Raw genomic sequence first — 23,535 nt, 5'->3', positions numbered from 1 at the left:
TGTACAAAGTTAGTTTTTCACTTCTTATATATATAATATGTTACAATTTATACTTACAAGAAAGCAGAGGGTACTTGTGAATTTATTACTGTAATTGTTTAGCGGAGACAATCTAATAGACTTCAGAATTATCTGAGCCAACAAAGATTCATTTCTGTAGATGGAGATTATCTAGGAAGGCTCGAATTTACTTGTTTTATTTATGACTACTAAGAGTAAAGTAGATTTAGTAAAGTAAGATAGAATTGTAAAAATAATATTATATTTTTAAGGTCTCTTCTCTATTGCTGGATGATGTTTAAAGCTTAGAGGGCACTGCAATATTTATATTCTGCATCTGAGTATTCACAGACTACATCTATTTATTATACTACAATGTACCCGTTTGGCTATAACTGTCAAAGTTGAGTATTCTTAACCCTTGCGGATACCTGAAAACCCTGAAAATCACCAGACTTTCTTCGACAATTATGATATAACTAACTATAACCCATAGTGTTCCCAATAGTAGTTATGTAATCATTAGAGTCTTTAGACTTGTGGCCTAGTTCTCAAGTCGAACTGAGTTGGCTCCCAATTGTCTCCAATATTGATAAAATGATCAGTTTCATCTGCATGTTGCATCTGCGAAGATGTAACCGGTACGGGTACTCGGTTATTGGTTTTGTTTTATATTTTATTTTAAGTATCGCTTGATACTTGGTTTTGTTTTATGTTTTGTTTTAAGTATCGCTTTGATACTTAAGGAGTTTTACCAAAGTTTATCAATTGATACCTTTGATTAGTTTCGTTCATGCTAGACATGAACAGATTGTGTATTTAAAGACCGCCTGTTTCTACGATAGAAAAGGCAGACTTTGACAGACAGTATTTCAATATACTTGGTTGAACCGTTACTTTTTTGTTCCCCAGTACACCCTCGAAGCCTGCTTTAGTTCTCAGCTCTCGTCTCCTCTCTGGAAGAGTAGGCCACCTGCCAACTATTGTATCTCTTACCGATAACATGATTAGCACCCTGCGAACACGTTACATTTTTCTAACCTCAGCAAGTGGTTAAGAACCTGTCCCCGGATTTAGGCCTGATCAACCTATCGATATCCACCTTAGAACGCTAGCGGAGAGAAGCAGCAGAATCACAGCACATTCGGCTTCATCTCAAACCCAAGATAGAGTCTTTGACGACCAGGAGTGGGAAGCAAATCCCACGGCAAGACCTTACAAGAAAGAAACAACCCTGGTGCTCTGCTAAAGAGCTGGGCGATCCTGCAAACACGGAAGATACACAACTTCCAGGAGAATTCCCTTCGACTCCAGCAAAGAAGCCTTCCTTTGAACCTCCAATCGACCCTGAATCCAGTAGTGAATCAGATATGGCTAGCACAGGAGGAGGGCCCTCTGGAGGAGGAAAATCTTGGGCTAGGCCTGAAGAAGAGGAAGTACCCGCAGCTTTTGAACCTCCTAAGTTCAAACTCCACCTCCCAGCGAAGTTTACAGGAGAAGGAAAAGACCTCAAACCTGAAGCCTTTGACCGATGGGCGACGGAACTCACACACTATCTTTTCCTGTAAGGGAAAGATATGGAAGACTCTACAACTGGACTATACATTGGATCATTCTGCGAAGGAAAGGCAACCGACGCATACTACCAATGCTATAAGGAATACGGCAGGAATGTAAGATTAAGAGGAACTACAGTTCTCGATTACCTGAAAGGACGATTCCAATCCTCTATAATCAACAACCTCTTATACAACAAATTCAACCAGCTCCAGCAAGTTAACAGAACGCATGTCAAGAGAATCACCAATGTGGCTACGGACCTGATGATGTATAAGGACCGAATGGAGAAAGGAAGTATCTCTAAATACATCCTGAAGCAACGAGACTACGACACTATGCACCCTACGCTCCGACGAGAAGTAGAACCACGCGAGGAAGACGGCGACGATATTGCAGTAATAATTGCATGAGCAGAACGAAAGGACGCCATTTTCCATGAGACCAAGGCCTAAAAAACACAGACGTCCTCTAGTAGGAATAGCCAGCCAGAGCACAAAGCCTCCAGCAACTCTGAAGACGATACCCCACGAGTTTTCAAGAAGAAAACAAAATCCTCCAAGGAATCGATACGGTAGAAAGTAGAATGTTTTGAATGTGGAAAAACAGGACACATGGCAAAGAACTGCTCTACGAAGAAAGGGAAAGGCAAAAAGGCAATTAAGCAAGAGGCATCGGCCAACAATGTTGAAAGAGATAATACCCAATCCAGCGAATATGAAGAGATCCATATCGGATATATCGATGTGGAATGCAACAGTATTTGACCTCCGGCTACATTCAAAGCATACACCGTCTTGGAAGGTACTATCCTGATCAATGGCAAAAAGGCTCGAGTCCAATTCGACACTGGCGCAATTGGAAGAGATATGATCAGTAATGCCTTTGTCTCTGTCCATGGACTCCCAACTCGAGACCTTAACCAACCCATACCAGTCAATAGAGCAGTAAAGAGATCACGATCCACAAGCCATAAAACCTGTCGTGTGACTATTCGACTTGGTTCTACTGTACTACCTCCTCAGGAAATGCTGGTTGGAAATCTAGCCAAATATGATGCCCTAATAGGTATGCCATTCCTGAACCACCACAAAGCTATAATCAGGTGTGGGGAATCAACCATTGATTTCCCAGATCAGAAAGTCAGAGTCTGATGCAAGCCAACAAGCGGAGTGCACCGAGCCGCAGTCTGTGAAGCAACTGCCCAATGACTATTGGATGAATACTCTGATGTTTTCCCTGATCAAATACCCGAAGAACTACCGCCTATGAGAGAGGTGAATCACCACATTCGCCTCCGAGATCCCTCTAATCTCAAGAACCAACCCACCTACTCTGTTCCTGACGCATACAAAAGCCCACTTTGTGATTGGATCAACCAACAACAAAGAAGAGTAGTCATCTACTGGGCAGATGCCCCAGGTGCCGCTCCTATGTTTGTTCAACTCAAAGTAGAGGGCAAAAGAATCCGCCCCTTGGTTGACCTCAAGCTACGGAATGAAAACACAGTTATGGACAGCTCCGCTATCCCAAACTAAACCCAGATCCTAAATGCAGTTGGACGGGCTAGATTCCGAAGTAAGATTGACCTAAGCGATACCTACTTCCAAACAAGATTAGATCCAGAAAGCAAACACTACAACTGTTTCAAAACATCCTTCGGAAGTTTTATTAGCCGAGTTATATTACAAGGTCATATGAATGCACCGCCACCTTTATGCGAATTATGGAAAACTTCCTGAGCGAATACCTCCACCATTTTGTTTGGGTCTACATTGCTGATATTCTCATCTTCTCGAACACCAAAATAGAACTTGCCTACCATATAGGTTTGGTTTGTACCAAACTTAGGGAAGCTAAATTCTACACTAGCAGAAACAAATCAATTGTAACGATCCCTCTCTGGATAGTTAGTTCTTAGCGACGGGGAACGATACTTCTCGTTTCTATCTCTTTCTTCCTTTGTCTTGCGATAGCTCTAGGCCTCTGCCTACATTACCAATAGTACAAGACCTTTGTCTTCTATCGGGAACGCCTATCGTAAGCTTTCTCTAACTCGTCTTGGTGAGGAACCTCCCTTGGTGTGATAATAACGTTGCAGTAAAGATAAAGATTGTAAAGGTGTGTTTTATATTTGTTAAGGTAATAAGTAGGAAAAGTACTTAGAATTCAATCTAATTTTATTTATACTAGTACCGCCGACACCGGCATATGACCAGTCTCCCCCTCGCCCCATAAAAACAAACTATCTAAAATACACTACTGTGAACCATTTCGCCTCGCAACCACTCCCCCCAAACATAAATCCAAAAATCACTACCTAAGTGGGCTCACGGGCGCTTGCAGCAACTAGTGCTGCCCCGGATTAACGTGTCTTCCCACCTTGCTGCCCAGCCACCGTGTCATACCCTCACCCTTATTCGCCTCCAACACAATCTGTACCACGTACTCTACAAAGGTAACATACAGTCTATCCCAACACCCCTCTGTCCTTTTATAATATAGTCCCAGGTCCACGTACCCCTCGGCCAGAACCATCCCACAAAATAAACAACGCTTCTCCTTTAACAACCTATTTGTCTTAGCCCACCGCAAAACCACTGACGTCCGAGTTGCGAGGTCCAGCTTGTCCCATTGCTGGTGCTGAGAATACCAAAACCGATCGTGACATGTCCGTAAACAGCGGGGCTTTTTCTCAAAGTGTTCAGCGAAGGTGACTCGTTTCTGGGTGGCCGTTGCTGAAATCGCAGTCCCACAGTAGGGACAGTTGCAGCGTCGTTGGTTGGGCAAGAAAAACCATTTCTTCGGCATGGTTACCAATCCCGGTAGAACGCATCAACTGCCATCGTGTCTTTTTTCGCACCGGGTGCAGGTCCTGGGATCCTTCACCGTTGCCAACCGGCCACTTTTTTCCACTATTAGTGTGCCATCAAAGGGGTTACCTGCTACTACCTGATCCCCATCCACCTTCTCAACATGTCGGGGCATCCCCAGGCCTAACCACCTATGACTCACCCACCAGGACCTCCACCACAATACCGCCGAATCCTTATACAAGTCCTCATCAGCAGGGCGTCCTATAGCATAGCAGGGGCACTTAGTCCAGTGGTGTCTGTCATCCTTCCCTTCACAGCTGTCATGCCCGACCAGACCGGTCCCGCTGCGAATTCTCAGTAAAACATAGGAGTCCATATGGGTGAGGCCTCGAAGATGCCGAGGTGCCCTAGGTTCACGAGCATAATACCCGTGTCCCTCCCTGTTGTGCCATGAACCCCACTCTGCCTTTCGCAATTCTCGGGCCCATGCCGCATGCCCGATCCCAAAGCTTACCCCTTCCCAACTCAGAGGCCGCAATGTATGACCTACGCAGGCCTTAGCTTTTTAGTCCACCGTCTCATTGCCCCCAATGCCCATGTGCCCCGGAATCCAGCTGATGTTGACATGGCTAAACACATTAAGCAATGGTGCCATAACTTCCCACTGTTTAGCCGAATCTCCTTCCGAAAGCATCCTGTCTAGCAGGGTGAGGGCAGGAATGCAGTCCAGAAACACATGGACCGGGCGCCTCTTGGCCATCCCTCGGGCATATCGGAGTGCACAGACAACTGCAAACAGCTCGCATTCAACGATGCTCCATGACTGGGGAACCGAGCACCTGTCAACACAGGTCAGGGCCCCTTTCTCGAATACCGCCCCTGCCATACCAGCCCCTTCAGAGGTCTTGGACCCGTCCGTGTATATAACCATGTCCGAGGAATTACACAGATCTGCGTACAGCGAACGGTGGTGTGCAGCCATTACCGCCTTGCCTTTTCCGACTGTAATCTTGGAGCGGCAGGCGAGTTCTTTGTCTGAGTTCAGCCGGTGTGCCACCATCCCCTCCAGCTTCCAATTGAGCCGTATCTCACCGAATCACGGGTGTTGATCACAGTACCGGTAGTTAATAAATCGGCTTCAGCACCTCCTCTGCAGATACCTTCCTTAGATGGTAACAGGCGGTGTCCCACACTCAGCTAGCAGTATATTGTTTGCCAGCCTCATGGGGGTCCGGAAGACCGATTGAAGGCAGTTGTTGACGTGGACCTGAATCTGTTTCACATACGACGCAGGGTCGGTTACAAACATAAGCCCTTAATACACGGTCGGAAGGTAGGCTGCCTGCACCAAGCGGTAAGTCTCCCATGCCCCAAGCCCTCCAACACTCCCAAACCTCTTCCCCAACACCGAAATCCTTCTCCTAATACCCAACCCCCTTTCTAACCAATATTTTACATGAGAAGAAAAGTTAAGAAATACATTAAACCTATAACTAAGAACCCGCAAATCCTCAGAAGGTAAAACCATTTCTCCTAACAACTCCATTCCTCCCCACGCCCTGTCCCCAAACCCGATCCACTGGGTCTTGAGGGCACTAAACCCCATCCCCCTAGCCCTTGCTATACGATCGCAGTCTGCAAAAGTTTCTCCCGCATGGTACTGGGCAGCGTTGCCAGAATCTGCAACCACCATGATGACCCCATCATCAACGTATGAGATCACCAATTGTCGGAGTCCGGAGGAGTAACGCATTCGCAGCGTGAATATATCCGCTATGTAGGCTCCGAAGAGAAACAGAGAGAGAGGCGAGCCCTGAGGCACCCCTTTGCTGACATAGTAGGTCTTAGAGACGCATCCATTAAACCGGAAGCGAATCGACTGACAGGAAGTCCACCTTTGCACCCACTGACACAGGTTCGACGGACATCCCCAGGCGATCAGGAAGTCTGACAGGAGGTCAACATCAATGTTATCGAATCCTCCTTCGACATCCATGGACAAAATCAGTCGTTTATAGCCCTCATTATGCCATAGGAACTCAAAGACCACCGCTATGGTGTCGTGGACTCCTCTCTTCCGTCGAGAGCCAAACTGTGTCTCCCCCAGATCAAGACACACGGCCAGTCTCAGCAGGACTACGCATTCTGCCCCCTTTGCAGGTGTCGGGAGCAGGTATATCATTCTCCACGATTTGACGACATCATATCTGGGTTTGTCAATCTTTGGTATGAGTACTACTTCTGCCCGATGCCAATCCTGAATATCGTGACTTAACCCATAGTTGACCAAACGTCTTAGAGTTGTTGTATCCCTTCGCTTCCAGAATCGTATGAAAGGATACCCAATAACATCCTCGCCTGAACCCGTGTTTGTAGGGGACCTAGCAAGGGCGATTTCCATTTCCTGAGCACTGTCCATATCAATCATGGAGTCCTTCCAAAGGGCAGGATCGCCAGGGGATAGCTGTTGTGCAATCAGGTCGCTGAGGTCAGAATGTGTCGTGGCGTAGGATCCATCTGGTCTGGCCATGGAGGGAAGCGTTCACTTGGCCTCCAATTTTTGTGCTAGCCGAAAAATGTCCGGATCCTGACTCTCAGCTATCTTGGTCCTGATGTGTTTGAACCTGGCCCTCAATAGGCAAGCCCGGTAAACACTCCTGACCAGTTTGTAGTCCTCCGTCCGCTCTGCCTTGTGCTTGGAGTATCGTCATAGCTGAGCCACATCTAACCTCATCGTTTCTAGCTCCGGTGTCCACCACTCGCGCCGACCTCTGCCAATGGAGGCCCGTGGGAGCGTGTCCACCACATACCTCACCCCTTCCCATAACTTCTCATCTCCCACCTCTTTAAGGGCATCCAGCTGCTTCCCAACCTTTTCCCAGACTGCTTTCTTCCAAGCCGGCCTCCGACGCATAATATTGTCAGGAAGGTCCACCTTCAACTTAAGGGCTTGAGCACTATGCTCACAGCCTGCAGCATCCATGTATCGATATCGGATATACGGTGCCCAGTGCAGGCAAAGGACGATTCTGAAATATCTCGAAAGGTTGGCACTGTCGGCGGTACCATATTCATATCCCGAGCAGGGGCCGTAAACCACTGTTTCAGCCACCGTCCTCCTGTATTGTTATGGTCCGTGTTGGGGTCCCAGTCTTGATACCTGGCGTTGAAATCTCCAAACGCAATGTCAGGTTCCCCTAGCTCATTCAACCATCGGATAAACTGGTCCTTGGTATAGCCAGGTCGAAAGTAAACTCCAGCGAGTACCTTTTTTGTCCCTTTCTCCCAATACCCAATCTGAGCACCGCCTTCCCTATGCCCCACCACCTCAAACAGCCCACAAATGTGGGACCGAACAAACACCTCAACGCCTGATCCTTTAACAAAGGAAAACAAATCCCATCCATCAACATCCACTGGTACATGTTGTCCCTCTCGATCAACACAAGGTTCAACAATAAAAAACAAATCAACAAAGGAAAATAAATCAAACGCCAGCTCCCTATGCCGACTACTCCTCCCCACGTTTAATGCTATTGTTGTAATAAGCATTAAACGGGAGCTTCAACTGATCCACAAGGGCCACAAGGGCCAGAGGCATATGCGGAGCCGGTATCCGGATCCCGGGCAACCCAACTCGTTTCCTCATCACGGGACTTGGTGGTGTTGCCAGACTTAGATTTTAAAATCCTACGTGCCGGGGAGGGGGAAGGCCATTCCGGTTCCTTACCTTTAGCCTTTTCCGACTTACGGCAGGAAGTCTCCTCTTCCTCGTCGCTGCTGATTTCGACCAGCCTGGGTGTCGGGAACCTTCCACGGCTGCGACTTGTTCTCCTTCTATTCCTTTCTGCCCTCTTGCCCTGCTGTTCCGGTTTTCTGACGGGTTCCTTCACGGGTCTTCTTGGTGTGGCCGTTCCTTGTCCAGCAGGTGAGGAAGGTGGAGTCGGGGACGACGATTTGATACCTGGGTATCGCTCGTATCCTGTGAAGTGGTCCATCCGGTCACACAACCAGCACTGTCTCCTGGTATGTCCACAGGGCTGACCCACTCCTCCTGGACAAGCCAGCTTGCTACACATGTGCTCTCGAGAGAAGTGTTCTCCGAAGCAGAATCGGTATTGAGAGGGGCGGCCACATGTCGCCTCGAAGTGGCCAGTTTCCAGGCACCTACCACATACCTTAAGGAGGCGATGCTCTTCAAAAACTCTGACATTGCGGGTACCCTCTCACAACCAAATCTTTCCCTCTGCCAGTCTTTCCTTGATGGCCTCATTATTCTCCACCACGAAGCGGATGTCACAACTCACAGTATTGGCCTGCCTCATGGCGTGTATGGATCCCATAATCTCGGGCCGGGAGACAGTCACTACACCAGTATTGGATTGCTCCAGATCAGTGCGAAGGCCATCAAAGGCCGCGCTTCCAGTCCATCCTTCCACCCTCCAAATCAACCCTCGTTCTGTGTCAGTAAGCGGAACACCAGAAACAAAGATCTTCACCTTTTCCAGGTTCCTCTGGAATTCAAAATCTGGGAGTGACAATTCCCTAAGAAGATCGACTCTGGCCTTGTCCAGCCTGCTGCCTAGTTCCATCACGGAGTGTGCCGCCAAAGTCAGGAAGATGCATCCAATTTCTGGCCGGACATGCCCTGCGCGAATATAAGGAGCATTTCCCCGAATCTTTCCCTGATTGGAAAAGGTTACATTAATCCGATTTCGGATTATCTCAATATCGACACCCTCTAGCAGGGCAACCTTCTTTCAAGTAGGGAAGCGCATGGTGATGTGCCTTCCTCTAGCATTTGGGGTTGGCGATGAGCGTGGTGGTGGTGGTACTGAGTTTAGTGGGTCTGGGGGCCGCATTGGTGCCCGTCGGTATTCCTATCGTCTCTGAGCCTCGCCTACCTTAACGCTGGCCAAGGCTGATGGCCCGGATTGAGCCGCCGTAGCAACAGGTGTCGCAGCCTTTGGAGCCGATTCCTGTTCATCAGCCTTCCCCTGAGTCTTGGCTGGGGTCGCCACTTCCCTTTCTTTACCAGCCTCTCTGGCAGCCTTTCTTCTCCTTCTCGCACCACCACTCAGGCGTTTGCCACGCTTCCTTCACTCTTTCTTTTTATCTTCTTCCTCCCCCTCCTCTTCTTCCCAGTGAACAGACTTGCCTTCGCCTTCACGGGCTACCTTCAAGACTACCACTCCTTCACTGGAGGAGCTGCTGTTGCTGCTGGATTGGTGGGATGAGGCCGCTGATGCGGGTCGAGCATGACGTACCCATTCCTGTGGGCCCGTGGGGAGCTTTAGTATGTATGCCATTCCGTTTACTACCTCCGTAAAAGAGGCTTTAGCAGTAGGGGCCTCCGTAGAGGCTTCCCTTTTTTCAGGTATAGGGGATGGTTTAGTCGGCTCCGAAAAAACAACGGAGATGCTTCGAGGTACAGCAGGGGGGGGCGGCGGCGGGGGGACAACTTTACCTGAAGGGCTTCAATTTCCTCTCCTTGCCTGCCAACAATATCGGTCAGTACTTTTACTGCCCGTTCCAAGACATGAACTTGACTCCAGTAGTTTATCACATTCCTCGGACCTTCATCATCAAAGGTGGGGCCACTGTTCATTCAAGTTCGTACGTCCTGTACCGTGTCATCTTCAATTGACCCGGATTCCGACGAGAGCAGAGGTTGAGTATTGCCAGACCGGATATCCTCCAGGCCTTCCAACATGGACCCGATTACACTACCTGAGTGGGGTTCAGGAGAGGGAGTCATACCAGCATCCAGCATCTCACAGACACCAGCCATGATCGAGTCCGCCTGGGCCACTGCAGCGTCAGCGTCCTCAGGTTGGGTCTCTGGGAGTTGGACTTCCAGTGGGGTTGAATCGCCACTGGGGGCTTCTGAGGGACCCTCTAGTTGGCCTCTGGGAGGTCACACCAATTGTCCAATAATAGGTGGAGGAGATGAACCCATAGCTGGTGAATGGGCGTGTATGCTTTCGCCCAAACCAGTCGCTTCTGAGTTGCGTCCACCATCCAGTTCCATAGGGGTATCCCTAGCCATCACCTCCGAGGTGGATAGGACATCCTCAGTTATAAGCGGGGATGGAGAAGGGGGTGTAGCCTCGATTGTTGATGGGAGCACCACAGGTGGAGGGATAGCCAAGCGCCCTTGGTGAACGTTCAGGGGTAGGCCAGGAAGAGCGGGAACAATCTGTTTTTTCTGCCCCTCATCAACGTTGATAGCCCACAAAAAATGGGGTCCAAGGAGGGGAGCAGCAGATCGCTTAGTAGGAGATGCCGATCGTGTCCGGTGGCATGTTCCTGAGGCAGGAGGGTTGTAATCCTCGTCGTTAGGGTCGTCCAGTTTGAACTTAGGGGTTTCGAAAAGAGCCCTTTCACCAGAAGACATTCCTGCCAGAAAGGAGGGAGTCGAGGAACTGGTCCCCGCATTGCGGGCCTGGCGAAGGAAGCTGGGCATCTTGCTTTGGACAGCCCTAGCGAGGGGAGGAGTCGCCGACCAAGAGCTGGCCTCAACCGTGGTAGCAGTTGAGTTGTCCTTGGCGGGGGGGATGGAGGATGCAGGGACTACAGCCTGAGAATCTTTGGGAGGGGAGGGTGCGGGGGCTGGAGAATATTCCGAACCATGGTCCGAATTGATCCGAACGAAGAGTCCTGTGGTAGTGTCCTTGTTCAAGCCACACGTGGCTGAACAGCCTCTCCCGATCAGGAAACCTCTCACCAAAACCTCCACTTCTTTCATCGTTTGCCGGACCAAATCATCAAACTGCGGGTTAACCACGTTCTGACACCCGTGGTAGTGGTGGAACTGTAAAAACTTAAAGTTTCCTCTGGGTGCAACATAGGACAGTGTAGTTGTAGGGATGAGGCCATGGTCAGCCTCAGTAGCGGGCACGAGAGACAAGGCCGCACGGCCTGTCTCAAGCAAGGAGGAGGGGTTGGAGTCGAACCGAACAGGGGACGACATCCTCGAAGGGGGGGGAGAATCCGTGGAGGAGGAGGCTGTCGAAGACGCCATCCTCGCCCAAACTATACTCAGTGATTACCGGGACCAGGCCATGGATATCTCACACTGAAGTATCTTCTAAGCGAGAACAATAACTTCTAACTGACCGCCCGAAACGAAAAACACAAACAAGTAACAGCAGATGAAGTATTTATCGCGAGCTAAATAAGGTAAAGTATTGGTTATGCTCACTTGCGATAAGGAGTGTAAGAAGTAGGCAAAGTACTTAGAACAAAGCGTGAAGAACCTATCCTCCTCGGCTGCATCGGCCTCCTTATATAGTGTTCTTCCGCCCATAATCATGTGACCTAAAGTGGTCACATGTGCGAAACAAAATCATAACAAACTAATCATGTGACCAACATGGTCTCTTGTTCAAACCCCATGACCTCATAGTGAGGTCATGTGCGAAAAACTCATAAACCAATCATAGCACAATAAACCAATCATATGACTTGACCGAGTCATATGTGCGAAACATAAATCATATACATAAGGCTTACCCGCAAGGCATACTTGCAAGGTATACTTCGCAAGGCACACTCGCCCTATGTACGTCCCATGACTCATATTTGAGCCATGAGCGAAAGCATCACAAATCCTACACATAACAAATCATACGACCCGAATGAGTCATATGTATGAAACAATAACATACCTGTGACTCATAACTATGCGTCACGTGAAAGCCCTTTCCTCGCTAAGCCAGGTTTGTGACATCAATCCTGTTTGCCGATAAACTCGATATCCTAGGACATGTTATAGATGATAAAGGAATACATACAGCCCCTGGAAAAATATCCTGTTTAACGGAATGGATTACACCCCAGAGTCAAAAAGAACTCATGCGATTCCTAGGACTTGTCAACTATATTTCCCAGTTCCTACCATACCACGCCACTGTTACAGCGCCGCTCACAGACCGTACCAGCAATGCAGAATTTGTCTGGACCCACACTTATGACCAAGCCTTCACCAACATCAAGGAGTTGATTAAAAATGCAAATGTTATTCAACCTATCAACTATAGTAAACCAGAACCGATATGGCTAATTACTGATACATCGGATGTTGGAGTTGGAATATAGGTTGGACAAGGGGCCTCCCATGAAACAGCGAGACCGGCGGCATTACACAGCAGGAAGTTCACTAACTCACAGATGAACTATGAAACAACAGACAAGGAAGCCCTTGCTGTGATTGATATTCTTGCCGCTTTCAACCACATCCTGATGGGCAATACCTTCACTATTGTTACCGACCACCAACTTCTCACTAATCTTAAAACAGAAAGAATACCTGGAAGGAGAAGAACAAGATGGATAGGTGAAATCAGTAAATACGATGCAAAAATCATCTATACCCCTAGAAGAACGAACTATTTAGCTGATGCTCTCTCCCGCCTATATAAGAATCAAGACCTCACAGATCCTCCTCTGGTTCATGATCACACAAGACAAAGCGAAGACAGCCCTGACGACACCTCCTATGAACAAGAACCATCAATGGCTACCGCCAGCTCTGCCACTCCCTCCAATCTTTTCTCTTACACCATGTACAGCACTGCCGGAACGGAACAAGGAAAGGACATTGATGAAGAATGGAAAGACAATTGCACGCTCCGGAGCACACCTCATCACGAACTTGAACAAAGCAGACTCCACTGGTCTCACTGTTATCACGACACCTGCCGTTTTTACCAGACTGAGATTAAGTTTGGCAACAGATACCAGCGACCGTACTATATGCCTGCTGACGATTCCAAAAACACCAGCTTCGACACCGCAGAAGGAGCAGAACAGATGATCGATGAAGATGAATCGACCCAACCTCCTCATACCCTTAATCCTGTTCCAACACGATACCAAGGTTTTGAAGAGCTCGAACAAGCAGCAGCCTACGTGGATGCAATATCCTATTTACACCCCCCACAGTCAGCCACGCCATCCTCTCCTCCCATAACCGATTCAAGACCACTATATGGTGGACCCTTACGAGTATACAACAATTAAATCATTGTCTCAGTCATACCCCCTACTATTCCTGAGCATCGTCGACCACTCTATGAAACCTTTGAGGAAGAGGAAGCCCCTATCGAAACAACAAGAGGATCCCTAATCGACAATGAACGAGATGTTAGATCAACCACGGAAGAATTAACCTCCTCTTTTCGAAGCCAAATGATAGCAGGCTATCGCCATGGGCCGATTTACTTCAAAGTCATGGATAGTTCCAGGCATGGAGATCTCGCCCCCTACAACATATTCAATGGAATGGTCTATACCAGCACCCGTTATGGTAAACATTGCCTATACATACCAAAGGGCCATATGTTCAATGGAATGACTATTAGGGAATATGTTATTACCAAAGTCCACAACAAAGGACACCATAGTGCAGATCGTAACCTCCAATATGCCTCAGACTATGTTTACTGGCCTGAGATATGAAAGGACTTCTGCGATTTCGTCAAACAATGCGAACACTACCAGGCAAATAAGGAGCGAACACAACTACCTGAAGGGAAAGCGAAGACCCTCCAACTACCATGGGAAAGATTCGAATCATATGCTATCGATTTTGCAGGACCATTCAACAAGTCCGCTGGATATGACACTATTTTGGTAGCTGTGGATTGATTTTCTGGATATACATGACTTATACCAATGAAAGTTACCGATTCCTTTAAAGACACCTGGAATAACCTCCAACGATACCTGTTTACCCCCCATGGATACCCCTTATCTATTGTCAGTGATGCTGATCCCCGTTTTACCGCCAGATTCTGGAAGCAAACCTTGACCTCCCTTGGAATAAACCACATTATGGCTGCCCCTGGACACCATGAGACTAATGGCCAAGCAGAACGAAAAATCTGCGAAGGTAAGACCGGAATAAGCAACATGATCAATGAATAACAGACCAACTGGGAACCAGCGCTTGTTGAACGGGCCGCATATATCAATGCCGGATTTTCAGACACGTTGGGAATATCTCCATACAAGGCAGTTTTCGGCCGTCAATACCCTCTCCTACCTACAACTCTATTTAAGAACTCCTTAGTCCCTGCCTCTGATGACCATCTAAACCACCATCAAGCGATTCGGAATGATGCCTTTCAAGCTGTTAAAGCTACCCGATTCCGAAGCACCACTACTGCTCAGAAGCGAAGACGCAAACATGTCTCTATTCCGCCAGGTGATATGCTCATGGTACATGGAAATATATTCATTACCAAAGTTGGACACAGCAAGAAATTACAATCCCAATGGCGAGGACCTTTCAAAGTCTTATCTTTTGACGAGCATACAGAACACTATACCGTCCAGATGGATGGACGCATATACCGCCGCAATACCGCAGTTTTCCACGCCTCTGCTGTCAAGCGATTCCACCTAAATGACGACTCCAAGTTCCCTGGAAGAACCCACTCTCGACCTGAACCTATCATCATCGATAAGAAAGATGAATGGGAAGTTGAAGAAATCAGAGATCACCGCCTTTGGCATGGAAATGATCAGTTCCTAGTCAAATAGAAAGGATATCCAACGAGCGAAAACATTTGGGAACCACTGGAAGGACTAGAGCACGCTATGGATATGGTGAACGGATGGTGGAAAGACAATATGCCAAACAGATCCCTCCCCCCAACGATCAACTACATCACCATGTGCTGGACACCCACGATGCCAGAAACTGAGCGATGGCATGCAGAACTCGAAGCTAGAGATGGATTTTGGGCACCATACTTTGAGTCGGAATTCGAAAGTAGCAATGATGAAAATCAGGCTATGGAGCAGGTTCTCGACAACCTTATCTAATCTCGATCGCTATCCAAATACTATAACGATGTCAAACTATGTGGAACTCAATGTGAGGCTGCGACAACAGATTGTTGGACTGTTGTTGAACCACGATGTTATCCAACTTGAAGACTACTTCAAAATCCTCTGGATCGATTACTGTCCTGATTACGATCACGCTTGGGTTGATGTACAACGCGAATCTGGTATTCGTGACTTCAGTGACTTGCATTTCTTTGAGTCAAAGTGTTTCCTTAGAGTTTCCTCTTGTCCCTGATGTAACACTTATGATGAAGAGCTTTTAGCGGAAACTGAAGCCTTTAGTTTCTCAGACTCCGCTTTTGATGATTATTAGATTTTGTTTATTTAAACAGTTGTTTTGTTTTGGGGAATGTAACCGGTACAGGTACTCGGTTATTGGTTTTGTTTTATGTTTTGTTTTAAGTATCGTTTGATACTTGGTTTTGTTTTATGTTTTGTTTTAAGTATCGCTTGATACTTAGTTTGTTTTAAGTATCGTTTGATACTTGGTTTTGTTTTATGTTTTGTTTTAAGTATCGCTTGATACTTGGTTTGTTTTAAGTATCGTTTGATACTTGGTTTTGTTTTATGTTTTGTTTTAAGTATCGCTTGATACTTGGTTTGTTTTAAGTATCGTTTGATACTTGGTTTTGTTTTATGTTTTGTTTTAAGTATCGCTTGATACTTGGTTTATTTTAAGTATCATTTGGTACTTGGTTTTGTTTTATGTTTTGTTTTAAGTATCGCTTTGATACTTAAGAAGTTTTACCAAAGTTTATCGATTGATACCTTTGATTAGTTTCGTTCATGCTAGACATGAACAGATTTGTGTATTTAAACACCGCCTGTTTCTACGATAGAAAAGGCAGACTTCGACAGACAGTATTTCAATATACTTGGTTGAACTGTTACTTTTTTGTTCCCCAGTACACCCTCGAAGCCTCCTTTAGTTCTCAGCTCTCGCCTCCTCTCTGGAAGAGCAGGCTACCTGCCAACTATCATATCTATTACCCATAATGTGATTAGCACCCTACGAACACGTTACAGAAGGTAGTCATAATTTTAACCTTTTTAGGTCTATTGACTTCAAATCTTCATAACTCCTTACCCAACTCATAGATATCTTCCACAGTATTTCATACTAATTTGCAGAAAGCTTTCCACCAAATTGACAAATATTTCCTTGATCGGCAACTCTTGGTTGCTCTAAGTAACAGTGTCTCAATCACCATTGTAGTATTCGAAGTCATTCTCATAACTACAATATGTTTTGAAACTGTTAGGCGGAGACAACCTGATAGACTTCAAAGTTGTCTAGGCCAATCGAGATTCGTTTCTGTAGACGGAGATTGTCTAGGAAGGCTCAGACTTTGCTCGTTTCGTTTATGACTACTAGGAGCGAAGTAGAATAGGTAAAGTAAGGTAGAATCGTAAAAACAATATTATATTGTTAAGGTCTCTTCTCTGTTGCTAGGTGATGTCTAAAGCTTGGGAGGCACTTCGATATTTATATTCCGCGTCTGAATGTTTACGGACTACATCTATTTATCATACAACTATGTACTTGTTCAATCGTAATTCGCGATGTCGAGTTTTCTTCCAAGGTGTGAACACCTGTGGACCCTGAAAACCATCACACCCTCTTCAGTAATTACGATATTTGTTCTTAGGAAACGTGCTGTCCCTAATAGTGATATCCTGCTTAGCAGAGTCTTTAGACTTATGGCCTAGTTCTTAAGTCGAACTGAGTTGGCTCCAATTGTCTTCGCTATTGATAAAATGATCAGTTTTATCCACTGCTATATCTGCAAAGGTGGTCGTCATTACAACCATCGTAGGTCATCTGACTCTGATCCTTGGTAACTCCATGCCCAATCGATAGATTTTCTTTGAATGACTTCCAATTAACTCGCAGGAAGGTATTCCACCAGATTGGTAATTAATCCCTCGATCGGCAACCCTTGATGGCTCTCTGGGTAGTAGGTTTCAGTAATCATTGTAGTATTGAGAATTACCCCATGGCTACGATGTGTTCCGATACCCAGTTGCAACACTCCATGAAGTTCGTTGGCTCCTTTGGTAGTGTCTTTTGGAGTTCTAGACTCTTCTGGTGAATGTAAATGTATTGGTCTCTAATAGAGATCCTTTGTCACAAACGTGGCTTGACATGAAAGAGAATTTCACGTGATACATGGCTATGAGTTACAGGTATGTTATTGTTTTACACATATGACTCATTCGGGTCACATGATTTGTTATGTGTGGGATTATTGATGCTTTCGCACATGGCTCAAATATGAGTCATGGTGTCACGAACATGGCTTAGCATGAAAAAGGTTTTCACGTGACACATGGTTATGAGTCACAGGTATGTTATTGTTTTGCACATATGACCTATTCGGGTTATATGATTTGTTATGTGTGGGATTTGTGATGCTTTCGCACATGGCTCGAAGATGAGTCATGGGACATGCATCTGAAGTGTATGCCTTGTGAGTGTACCTTGCGGGTAAGCCTTGCGCATATGATTTATGTTTCGCACATGACCTCATTATGAGGTCATGAGTTTTCGCGCATATGACTCAGTCAAGTCATATGACCTGTTTATTGCGTTATGATTGGTTTATGGGTTTTGTACATGACCTCGCTATGAGGTCATGGGTTTTGAGCATGTGATCACTTTAGTCACATGACTAGTTTGTTATGATTTGGTTTCGCACATGTGACCACTTTAGGTCACATGACTATAGGCAGGAAGAATACTATATAAGGAGGTCAATGCAGCCGTGGAAGATAGATTCTTCACGCTTTGTTTTAAGTACGTTTCCTACTTATTACTTTAACGAATATAAAACATCTTTACGATCTTTATCTTTATTGCAACATTATTCTTACGCCAAGAAAAGTCCTTCACGAAGACAAGTTAGAGAAAGCTTATGATAGGCGTTCCCGATAGAAAACAAAGATCTTATACTATTGGTAAGGTAGGCAGAGGTCTAGAGCTATCATAAGACAAAGAAAGAAGAAGACAGGAAGAGAAGTATCGTTCCCCGTCGCCAAGAACTAACTATCCAGAGAGGAATCATTACATATGGGATGTGTGCCTGGCGAGTATGCCTTGCGAGTGTGCCTTGCGGGTAAGCCTTGCACATATGATTTATGTTTCGCACATGACCTCGTTATGAGGTCATGGGTTTCGCGCATATGACTCAGTCGAGTCATATGACTTGTTTATTATATTATGATTGGTTTATGAGTTTTGTACATGACCTCGCTATGAGGTCATGGGTTTTCAACATGTGATCACTTTGGTCATATGATTAGTTTGTTATGATTAGGTTTCGCACATGTGACCACTTTAGGTCACATGACTACGGGCAGGAAGAATACTATATAAGGAGGCTGATGCGGCCAAGGAAGATAGGTTCTTCACACTTTATTCTAAGTAATTTTCCTACTGATTACTTTAACAAATATAAAACACCTTTACGATCTTTATCTTTATTGCAACGCTATTGTTACGACGAGGAAAGCTCTTCAAGAGGAAGAGTTAGAGAAGGCTTATGATAGGTATTTCCGATAGAAGACAGAGGTCTTGTACTATCGGTAATGTAGGCAGAGGCCTAGTGCTATCATAAGACGAATAAATAAGAAAGCAGAAGAGAGAAGTATCGTTCCACATCGCCAAGAACTAACTGTCCAAAGGGGGACCGTTACATCCTTTACCATTTGATACCATCTCTTTGTGCCAAATCGTCCCGTTACCTACGGCCCATGCCAAAGGTGTCAGGTCTTTGAAGCTATGTAACGTTCTGAGTAGTTGGCGGAATTACTCCATTCCACTTCCTAGCCCTAGCCGAAGGTCCCCTCGCATATATCCCGCGAACAGGACCTGGTCAGACAGACAGCGACAACGTATATGGTTTTAATCTAACACCTTCAATTCTATGGTAATATAGTCACAGGACGCTATTGAGATTGATATATATGATGACGTGCAAGCCTCATAAGGGAGCTGGAGGAGGGTGTTGGAGATCAGAGATTCTGATTCCGAGTGGGGTTACCCTACTTAGGGTAGTTCCTAGGTATCGGGTTCTGGTATTCCTAACAGCCGACCCCTTTTACAGTTGATTTCAACTCCTAAAGAGTCTGTCTCTTCTAGACTACCCTAACACAGTCATTGTCAGTACCAATGAAATGATCTAAGTTATTTCTTCCTCCTTGTCTAGTTCCCAGAGTTTGTTGCCTCTTGGAACTTGGGCGGTAGAGATCTTTGTGGGACGGTGAACTATAGTTATCATTCTAGCCCTTGGTGTCTTGAATGAGCCATTATCTGCCCTTGTCCTTGACACCTGAATTTGTCCCCAGTAGATTATGTACTCGTGGTTTTTTTTTCCGCAATGAGTGCAACCACCTTCCCACTTTCTTTCGTCAATTGTTGACTGGGGGATTCTTTCATAGGCCGTTTTGAAGTTTGTATGTGTCGACTTCATTGTCCCACTAAATCTCTTTACCGGTTTCTCAGATTCTGGTTCCCACTTCCTCTTTTTGGACAGACCACCTCTCTTTATAAAAGGTTTCTCTCTTTTTACTTTTGGTTGATTCTTGTCAACATGTTTTTTGTCAGAGAATATTTTTGCAGATTTTAACTTATTCTAATGTAGGTGGTCTCCTTCCAGCTGTTCTTACTCATCTCTTCCTGCTTCACGGACTGCCATTTCTCATTCTCTGTGGGTATCATATTTGTTCAGAAAAAGTCACCATCTAATCTTGAAGGGCAACTTTCTATTGCACGCCATACACTAGGCTAGTCCTGTTAGTGGAGCGTAGAGATTCAGATTATGTATTTTTCCCATAAATGTCTGAATATCATTTTTGTACTCGACTAATTCCATGTCCTGTATGGCTTTATGTCCTTCTTTGAGGGGGGTATTCTGACTGGTAAATTCATATTCAAAGCAAGTCCATGAACTCAGTTCTGGGACTTGTTCCTCTCCACGGAGGCCATCCATTATACACTGATACCATACTGCTATTGGGCTGACCTGATCTCCTTTAGTTCTCCTCAAGGCGTAGATAATACATTCATAATCATCATCCCACATCCTGGGATTGTACACGAAATAATCCATATGTTGGATTAACCAATAATAAGTGCATTGATTGGTCTTTGCTTCGAAAAAAGGGGGTGGATCTGCTAGTCACTTAATAGTTTAGGATAATACTTCTATAAGCACGTTGGCTGTTCCACATTATTCAAGGGTTAATCCCCATTTAAATCTGAATAGTACTTCTCCATACTTTTCTCCATTTCTATCGTCATTTCTATTATCACTTTCTTCATCTAGGTTGCCACCCAGTATTATAGGAGTTGGGAGTTCTTCTTCTCTCTGCTTTCCCTTATTGCAGGTAGAGATTTCCTCAAGTTACTCCCTTTCTGCAACGTCTTCCCATTCTTCTAGGACTGATTTCAATATAGCATGCCGACCACTTGGTTGTCCATTATCTAGTGCCTTAAGTTTGTCAAGCACTAGGGATAAGGTATCAGATATATGTGAAAACATCCTGTTACTTACAGCTCATACCAAAGATGTCACATCTTTAAAGCCTAGTAACTCTCTGAATAGTTAACGGATTTACTCTACTCCACTTCCCAAACCTAGCCAAAGGTCCCCTTTCATATACTCTGCAAATAGGATCCAGTCAGATAGACAGCAGTGACTTATATAGTGTTATTCTTATTGTTAGGCAGAGACAACCTGATAGACTTCAGAGTTGTCTAGGCCGATTGAGATTCGTTTTTAGAGACAGAGATTGTCTAGGAAGGCTCAGACTTCACTCGTTTCGTTTATGACTACTAAGAGCGAAGTAAAGTAGGGTAAAGTAAAATCGTAAGAACAATGTTATATTGTTAAGGTCTCTTCTCCGTTGCTTGATGATGTCTAAAGCTTGGGAGGCACTTCGATATTTATATTCCGCGTCTGAGTATTCGTGGACTACATCTAACTAACATACAACCATGTACCTTTTTCCAATATAACTCGCAACGTCGGGTTTTCTTCCAAGGTGCGAACACCTGTAGACCCTGAAAATCATCACACCCTCTTTGATAATTATAATATAACTATTTGGAAGTCATGCTGTTTCCAATAGTAATTATCCGATGGTGAGAGTCTTTTTAGACAAATGGCCCAATTCTCAAGTCGAACTGTGTTGGCTCCAATCGTCTCCCTTGTCGACGAAATGATCAGTTTCGTCTGCGGGTTGCATCTGCGAAGATAGTTGTTATTACCGACTTTCTAGGTCATCTAACTTCAACTCTTCATAACTCCATACCCAACCAATAGATCTTTTCCGGAGGACTTCCTACTTACCTGCAGGAAGCCTTTCCATAGAGTTGGTAGATAATCCCTCGGTCGGTAACCCTTGGTTGCCATGGGTAATAGGATTCTGGTTACTATCACCGGTTTGGAAGTCACCCCCTCAGTTGCAGTATGTACCGGAACCTAGTTGTAACACTCCTCGAACTCCATTGGGTTCGATGATAGTATTCTCAGGAGTTCCAGACTCTTCTGGTTATCGTAGGGTGGATGTGAATGTATTGGTCTTTCATTAAGATCCTTTACTATTCATCATCATCTCTTTGCGCGAAAACGTCCCGTTACTTGCAGCCTATGCCAAAGATATCTCGTTCTTGAAGCCTAGTAACTTTCTGGGTAGTTGACGGATTCACTCCGTTATACTTCCCAGACCTAGCCGAAGGTCCCCTCTTATATATCCTGCGAATAGGATCCGGTCGGACAGACGGCGGCGACGTATATGGTGTTATTTTAACACCTTCGACTCTGTGGTATAATACTCACAGGACGCAACTTAGATCGATATGTATGATGACGCGCGGGCCCCGTAAGGGGGCCGGAGGGGGGTGTTGGAGACCTGAGATTTCGATTTCGGGAGAGGTTACCCTACCTAGGGTGGTTCCTAGGTATCGGATCTCGGTATTCCTAATACTTATACCTTCAATTGCGTGGCATTATTGTCACAGAATACAATTGAGATTGATAGGTTTGATGATATGCGGGCCCTATAAGGTGGCTGGAGGGGGGTGTTGGAGACCAGAGATTCCAATTCTGACTAGGGTTACCCTACTTAGGGTGATTCCTAGGTATCAGATCCTGGTATTCTTAATGATTACTCAAGTGTCATAAATCAGGTATGATATTGCTTGAAGAAGAAGGCCACCTTGTCCAACATATTCATGTTGCCAAAGGTAAGGTAAAAAAACTTGAGAAGCAGCTGGACGATATGTAGGAGGGGGTTGGAGAGCTGGGAGAGATTGAAAAGCAAGAATTGGAAGAAAGCTTTGATGAGGGAGCAGGTGCCTGTATAGCCCCTGCTCTCAGAGAGGAATCACAAGAACCGTCGGTCTGTTTGTCGTTCGGACCTCTGAAGTGGGTTGTGTCTCCAGAGATAGTTGTGTGGTTGATTGTTTGTGATGTTAGTGGTAAGAAAAAAAAATTGATATGTTGATGGCCTGTATGAGATGTGTAGGCTAGGGGGCCACGTTCTGTTGACGCCAGGATGTGCCAAGGTTTGCCGCGCCTCGCTGAGGGCTCACGCGGTCTATCAGATCTAGCCAGCTTGAAACCCGCTTCCGCGCCAAGCCATATACCGATGCTTATATAAGTCATAACCCACTTATGATACGATACTCTAAAACCCCCCACCACCAGTCAATTCCTCCCGTACCGTAACCTATGATATGATACTACCCATCTCGGGCTGAACAATACCCGAGTACTGGTTATACGATACCTATACCACCCCCCGTTTCACCCTCCCCTCCCAGCATGGCAAAAAAAACATCCGCGTGACGTGACGAACAAATTTCGGGTCGTCAGTTGGGTACACCGATAACAACAGAGTAATCATACTCGCGTACTATTTTGATCGCAGGGAATTGGGGGGGCTCGAATCTGTGCGGTCTGGCGAATGATAGATCGGGGAAGTCGGCGCGCTGATCTCGTCACTCGTTCTCACTCGGCTGGTCTTGCCTTGTGGAAGTTTGTTGAGAAACTGGGAAATGATTGGATAGGAGGTTGCACGTAGTCAAGGGAAAACAAGTGTTTAAAAGAATAAAGAGAGGTTAGAGGTAAATAAAAGTACTATGGTGCAGGAAAGGGGGAAATAAAGGAAGGATATTTTCAGTGCTACTTGTATTGAGTTGACGTGTATTGTATTGTACTCGTATCGTACTTTACGTATAGGTACTCGTGCGGATATCTCCAACAGAAGTTCTAGGTGCTGGTACTGTGGTTGTTTTTGT

The sequence above is a fragment of the Tuber melanosporum genome (genome assembly GCF_000151645.1).
Source record: "Tuber melanosporum whole genome shotgun sequence assembly, scaffold_24, strain Mel28".
Classification (NCBI taxonomy): domain Eukaryota; kingdom Fungi; phylum Ascomycota; class Pezizomycetes; order Pezizales; family Tuberaceae; genus Tuber; species Tuber melanosporum.
Note: the sequence above shows the minus strand (reverse complement) of the source record.